Genomic DNA, 7,002 nt, shown 5'->3' with positions numbered 1-7,002 from the left:
CCTGCCCCGGCCGCAGCCATCCCTGCCCTGCGCTGTCCCCTCATCCCCTCCCATCTTCCGCTGCTGTTGTCCCAACTCCTCCCTCTGTGGCATCTTTCCCCTGGGATGCTCGCTGGAGCCCAGCGCTTGCCCCGCTGCTGCCTCCCTGCTCACACCAGCTGCTTGGGATGCTCTAATCTTCCACAAGGATCTGGCCAGTCCTCACCGCTCATATATCAACCCAGCGTGGAAGAAGGGAGTGTCCCTGAGACGGGAACTCGGCATTTCCTGATGGAAACCCCCTTGCAGGATGTGTGGAAACAGAGGTGTCCATAGCTGTGTGTGGCGGGTTTTTGGCTGCAGGGCTCTGTGCTGGTGAAGCCCACACTAAGTGCTGCTTAGGCCAGCCCCCCCCCCCCCCCCCCCCCCCCAGCTTCTCACCCCAAAGCTCCAGCAGTGGTTTCTTACAGCTGAAACTCAGTGAGACTCAAAGGCTCTGGCAGGAGGCTCTGGTGGGGCTTTGGTGGTGGTTTGCAGCCATCCGAGGACGCTGCAAGAGCCACAGGGTAATGGGAGATCCCAAAGCAGGACAGCTGCCCCAAACCCTAACCCTCAGGGGAAAGCTCTCCAGAATAAACCTGAGTGTTTCAGGGCAGAGCTGGCACAATGGGGCTCTCCAGACCCTGGAAGATGAGCGGTAGATCTGTGGGGGATCCCAGTGATTTGCAGTTGCTAGAGCTGTGCAGAGTTTGTGGTTTTGAGGCCAGGGCTAGGAAGAGGTCTGGAAGGCAATAGAAAGCATTGCCAACCCCCAAAACACTCCAGAAGTTGCCTCAGAGAGAATAACCAGCTCTAACTCAGTGCCCTGGGGCACTCACCAGCCCGGAGGGCTGAGGTTAGGGCCATCAGCTACATGAATTATCCCATTCTCGATCATTACCAGACCTCTTTGTACCCAGTTTGGAAACCTGTGGGAACAGCTGGGCTCGTGTGGGACACTGCCCCACACAAGGCCCTGACCTACGTGGAAATGGCAGTTTTGTGTTCCTATGGGCCTTTTGGTTTTGCATGCATAAGCAAAGATGACATTTTATCCTCTTCAAGGAGAGGGGAGGGAGACCTTGCTAAGAATTCACATCTGTTTTGGAAACAAGTCAACGCAGGAAAACTACCCACATGGAGAAGTAATGTGGTTTTGATTGTATTGCACTCTATAGAAAGTAGTGCATACATATTAAACTATATTAGACAGTATAATAATAGCTTACAGTTAGTCTGCCTTTCATCTGGACGTGCTTCACAAACGTCACAGAAATGCAGAAGCCTCTCACTGCCACTGAGATGCCACCTCTGTGGCATCCCTGCACATGTAAACCAGCACAGCAGCCTCAGACCACCAGCCACCTTGAAACCCTTGCCAGTTGGGATGGGAAAGGTTCCTGTCCTCGCCATGCTCCAAGTTTAACATCCAGGGAACAGCCATGCCTGACAGCAAATGGCTGAATAAGGACTACAGGGAAGCAACTGTGTTATGTTTTATTTTAAGGTGATCCCTGCAGTCTAAATCTTGGCTAATTACTTTGGCTCCATCTTAAATGTTGCATGATTAATAGATATGGATGTGTGTTTAACTAAAACCTATCACGTTTGAAGGGAATAATAACAATAATAAGTTTTTCCATCCATTGAGATCCAGACCACTTATGATAATTGAAATTGCATGACACTGCCAGTGAGGGTCTTGAGATAGTTTCCAGTTACCCAGGTAATCCTGTTCTGCCTCCTTTATTGCTCCAGGGATCTCAAGTGGATACTGGCATTTTATTTTCCTTTTCCCTTATCCTCCTGGACCGCTGCACTCTTCTGTAACACAACCAATGGCTTCTGGTGAAGCACTTTTGGATGTGCTTAGTGCAAAACAGGCCTGTTGTAGAGCAGCAGGATCCACACTGAAGGCCAGGTGCTGTTGGGATGATGCAGGGTGAGTGTGCTCTGGGAGCAGAGGCAGCCGAGGGGTGAAAATGCAGCTTGAGGAGCAAAGGGAGACCCTTTTCTGGTCCGGGTCCCACTGCTCACTGATGTGCCTCATCCCATGGCAGAGGGGATGGCTGCTCGGCCGCTGTTTATACGAGGGCAGTGACGAACAGGCTCAGCTCAGCGATTGCAGGAGGCTTTGTACAAACAAGGAGATGAGAGGCAGAGGGGAGGGATCGGGGCTTGAAATACCGGCTGTAAACACCACGCGTTTCAAGGAAAGACAACTTGGAGCAGGGTGATCCAAACTCACCAGTGTTGCAAGAGTGGAGCAACAGGGAGGGCGACGCGCGGCCGTGTGCCGGCGCGGGGCTGAGCTTTCACAATAAATGATTAAAGCATGGTTCAGATCCCGTCAAATGGAACGGTGCTAATCTAATCACAATCCATCTGGCACTGCCACATCTGTCCCAACACCTCCACCTCTTCATTTTCAATCAGCCTTAAATAGTACATAATTATTAATGTCTACCCGCCTGTCAGCCGGCGCGGGGGATTCACTTATCTCTCAAGATTGGCTAAGGCAAGACACTGATATCGATGGATCTAGTGCCCGGCTCAGAGGGCAATAAGCCTTTTGCCCTTGGTTTCAGTCCTCCCTTGGTCATGGGGGCCTTGGGGATGGGAGGGAAAGTCACACAGAGCCCCTGGAAGCTGGCACGAGGCAGGGATTCAGCCGCTGGCTGTGGTCAGTGACTGGCTCAGCAGTGTCACCTTGATGCATTGCTTTGCTCAGATCCAGAGCTCACTGCTGTTCACAGGGGTGGTTGCAATAGGGTTTTTTTGGCTCTTCCAAGAAACAAGCCAACGCCAAAGCCCCAGCTCTTTGTGGGGCTTTCTGTGTGGGCTCCTTGCAGCTCTGGCCCACACTGACCAGCCAAACTTAGCAGTGCAACATCTTACCAGTCCTTAGGAGTTCTACTGCGAGTCTTCCAAAACCTGGAGACGTTTAAAGGCTCAGGAATCGTGTGGTTATGTGAAAATCTTGTCTCTTTCCTCCTTTATAGAAAAAATATTTTCCTGTTCTTGTGGCTGAGATAAAGTACAAAAATATGAACTGGAGCAATGTGAAACCCAGAAACAGAAGCTTTCCTGGATGATTTTTAGGTGCTGCCTCAGGCCAGGGAGACACAAGCTGTGATTTCCTAATGGTCAAGATTAAAGTCCTCCTTCTGCCCAGGTTGAGGAGTTGGGACCAAGCCTCTGCCCCAGCCCAAGGATGTGCTCGGCTGCAGCCGCTGAGCTCGGCTAAGCCGAAGGCTGGGAGAGAAGCGCTGGATGGCAAAGCTCAGGAACAGCCTTAAGAAAGCAGAGCCGAGAGCAAATACTCTGTGCACATTGAGCGAGCCCCCCCTGCATGTTTACAGAATAAGTTACCAAATAACCAGTGTCTGGGGGATATCTGGTGAGCCCTTGAAACGAATGCTGGTGTTTTGATCAGCGCCATCGATCTGCAGCCGCCGCGCGGTGCTTACGTGGATTTGGAGGTTGAAAGGCGCTCGGTCGCAGTTCACAGTTTGTTCACAGACAAATCCTGCTGGTGGGGTTCTTTGTGGGCCTTTCTTCTCGGGAAGAGCCTGCTCAGCACGTCCAGGTGAGAAAGCTGCTTTCACACCGCTCTGGGCATCTAAGGCATGGGAGTTAAAGGCAGATCTGGTGGAGGGGAGAGCGGAGCTGTAACAAGAAGCGCTCCTCTCATCTCCATTCCGCTCAGGAGAGGATGTTTCCACAGGGCTTGCAAAGGCAAAGGCAATAGGTGCAAATTGCTTCTTGGTGAAGGGATGGAGAAGTCCAACCGGAACCGCAGGGAAGCGAGGGAGCTGAATAAAAGGCCCATCTGATCCCCAGGTCTTCACCTCATCCTCTGGCTTCCTTAGAGACCCAAACCCATGACCTGGGTCAGACAAGGGGCCAGGTTCTAGGATGTGGAGTTTGGGTGCTGAAGGGGAAGACAGCAGTTTGCTCTGGTCTGGGTCTGTCCTGGCTTTCCAGAAAGTGTTGGCCCATGGACTGTTTTGCTTCGAAAATAAGAGTAAATCAATGGCTTCTCTTGGCTTGGGTGAGCTTGGGAATGGCTGTGATTTATAGGCCTCTGGTTGGTTGAAGTTTCAGGCTTGCCTGAAGCCTGGGAGATGCCACAAAGGAAGGAAAACCCCAAACCCCAGCTAACTGAAACCAATGGAGTCGTTACTTAGGTGTGGGCCGTGTGCTCCATTTGCGGATCCTTCCTGAGGTCCCCAAGTGTCAGAGCTCACTTTTGGGTCAGTTTTGCTCCCCACCCTAGAAAGGTGTCCATGAAGCAGGACAGAGCAGCGCTCCGCTTTGCTCCCCAGGAAGCACCAGGGCTGGTGCAGCCGGTGCAGCACCCGCAGCATCCTCTGCTGCAGCTCCTGGTGCAGCCTTCCCTCCACATCCCGTTTCTTCCCCCCTTTCTCTTTCTTTCTTCCGTTTTATTGCCTCGATCATCTCTGGACACTGGTTTCACTTTGATCTCTGGAAACTTTGGCATCGCTCCGAAAAAATATATGTAGATATTGGGAAAGAAAAAAAAAAGGAGAATAAGGGAAAAGCCGAGTCTTTGTTCCCCACAGCTGTTGTCATGCTGGAGCAAATCTCCACACAGGTATTAAATGCTCACCATTGATCAAACAGCTGGTGGTCCAGCGTTACCGGCACGGACCTGCTGAAGCCGAGTTATTTACACGAGAAATCATTTGGTTCCTGAGGTCTTGCTTGAGTTAAAGAGAAAAAAAACCCTAAAAGCACAGAGTGGTGGGGAGCAGAGCTGGAGATGTGGGGTGCTGTGGGGCAGGGCAGAGCTGTTGGTGCCACTAAATCCTGGGCTATGGCTGCCCTGCTTCCTCCCCATGGGTACCCCGAAAACACTCAGCCCTCCAACCATCACTGGCACCCTCAGCCTTGCAGCTCCCACAGTCCCATTGCCCGTCCTGGGACATCCCACTGAGGACATGGAGGGAGACCCGCTGCAGCCGGGAGATGGAGCCCAGCGGGCGGGTACAGGAGGGAGAGGCTGGGGCATCGTCTGGCTCCCACATGTGCCTGGGTTGTTAGGAAGATTTATAGGGGAGAATGCGAGGCTTTTTCTCTTTGGCTTTATAATAATACATTAGGCTTTTAACCTCTGACCGGGAGCTCTGGGAGGGGGATGCTCCAGGCAGCCCCCGGGAAGGGGAGCGGGTGGGTTGGGGTCCTGGGGGGCCGGGTGCGATGCCGAAAGGGTTAATGCGATGTGGAGGAATGCTGGAGTTTAACGGGAGGCGTCGGCTGTCTTGAGGTCACCTGCGAGGGATTAGCGGGCGCAGACAGTTGTTGTTTGAGGACTGTCTGAGGCCAGGGAAGGGGTGGCGAGGCCCCAGGGCAGAGGGGGCTGCAGCCCCACCAGAGGGATCTTCCCTGTCAGCCTGACTGTGAACTGGTGTCTTTTCTGCTAAGGAAATTAATCCATCACCATTGGGAAGAGAAGGAACGGGGACCAGTGGCAAGGGGGGGAAGTTGGGGTGCAAACCGTGCCAGAGCCCAGGTGGGCAGCAGAGATGCTGAGGAGGAATTGAAATGTTGCAGGCACGGCCAGGACTCACCAGGCTGTCCATGCGTGAGCTCCTTCCAGAACAAGGGCTGCAAGACAGCTCCCTCCCGTGAGGACCATGAGATAACTGGTCCTTGCCGGTGTGCGCCCAGGTGTGCAAGGGCAGCGTGGAGGGATCTCCGTGTTAGCTCTGAGTATGAGCAACCTGAGGTTTTACACACCTTCCATCACCACAACTGACTCACAGGCTTGGCTGGGGCTGTGGGACCTGCCTCGTTGCTGCCTTGATCCCAAATCCCTGTAAAACTGCTTTGTCCTCCATCCATGGCTGTGCCCTCTCTGAAGCCAGGAGATTCATGCTCCTTCCCAATGGCTTGGGAGTTGAATCAACACGTGACTTTTTTCCTGTACCTCTTGCTGTAGTATCTGCACCCTCTGCAGATGAAAGGTATTAGATGAGGATAAATTCTTAATCATCACAAAAATCAATCATTCCTTACCTATAATTTAGTTGAAATTAATCCAGCAGACGAGCAAAGGGCCAAATGCTAAGCTGTGTCCTGGGTCTCTTTATTGACACGGAAGGAGAGCATCTTCCATTCCAATCAAGAGCAAAGCTTGACAACCTGCACCCAGAAGTTTTCCATTCTGAAAGGGAGAGCACAAAGAAAAACCCCACAGAATAAATAACCTTATTCTTTAAAGAAACATCCTGATTTTTCTCTGGTTGGGGCTGGATCTGACTCATGGTTTGACATGCTGGAGGGAGGGTGCGGAGCTGTAAGAAGTCAGGAACACCCTGTGCTTACCTGCAGGAGGTTCAGCCTTGTGGTTTATTTAAATATAGGAGCCCAATTTGCATTTCAGGGCTTGTAGCAGCCCTTAAACATTGGGTTTATTTACATGAAGGAGACCTCTCCTTGGTGAGAGCAGAGCAGGTTTGGTGATAAAGCAGAGGCCGTGTGGCCCAAACTGCTGGAGAGACCTTCTAAGGCAAAGAGGCTCCCTGGGGCTAATGGGTGCTTTTATTGTACCAGCCCTGTAATAAAACACAAAATAAAGCAATTTTATTGAAATTCAAATGTAAATAGAAGATATGTCTCACACCCCATCCCTGCCCCTGCCAAGATCTGTGTCTGGCAGCAGGGAGATATCCCAGCTCCATCTGTGCTCCGGCGGGCTTCAGACCCGGGTCTGCCTCTTCCTCCACTGCACTTCACGAGCAGGGACCCAGCTGGTGCTGGAGCTGGGTGCTGCATGGCTGGGTATAGGATGCTGGAGCCCCAGGACAGGAAAGGGCTTCCTGGGAGCCATGCAGGGAAGGAATAAATTGCTGGGGGTTTCCCACTGGGCACATTTCATAGCACTCAACTTTAATCTGCTTCTGCTCCTCGTGTTGTGAATGAATAGCGAGAGGTGTTGTCCAAAGGCAATGCTGAGCA

General features: G+C 52.2%; 1 long non-coding RNA gene across 1 annotated transcript; it reads left to right on the top strand.

Moving 5' to 3' along the window:
* The first annotated feature begins 3,116 nt into the window (after positions 1 to 3,116).
* LOC130606934 (uncharacterized) lies at positions 3,117 to 6,636 on the top strand. The gene is made up of 2 exons (XR_008974111.1): positions 3,117 to 3,607; positions 3,746 to 6,636. It is a non-coding gene; the product is annotated as an uncharacterized LOC130606934 (long non-coding RNA).
* Positions 6,637 to 7,002: the final 366 nt, after the last annotated feature.

The sequence above is a fragment of the Pezoporus wallicus genome, unplaced genomic scaffold, assembly GCF_028554395.1.
Source record: "Pezoporus wallicus isolate ANWC-B61680 ecotype Strahan unplaced genomic scaffold, APGP_CSIRO_Pwel_v1 contig_13071, whole genome shotgun sequence".
In the NCBI taxonomy this organism is placed as follows: domain Eukaryota; kingdom Metazoa; phylum Chordata; class Aves; order Psittaciformes; family Psittacidae; genus Pezoporus; species Pezoporus wallicus.
The sequence above is the reverse complement of the archived record's forward strand: the minus strand, read 5'-3'. Positions and strand labels throughout refer to the sequence as shown.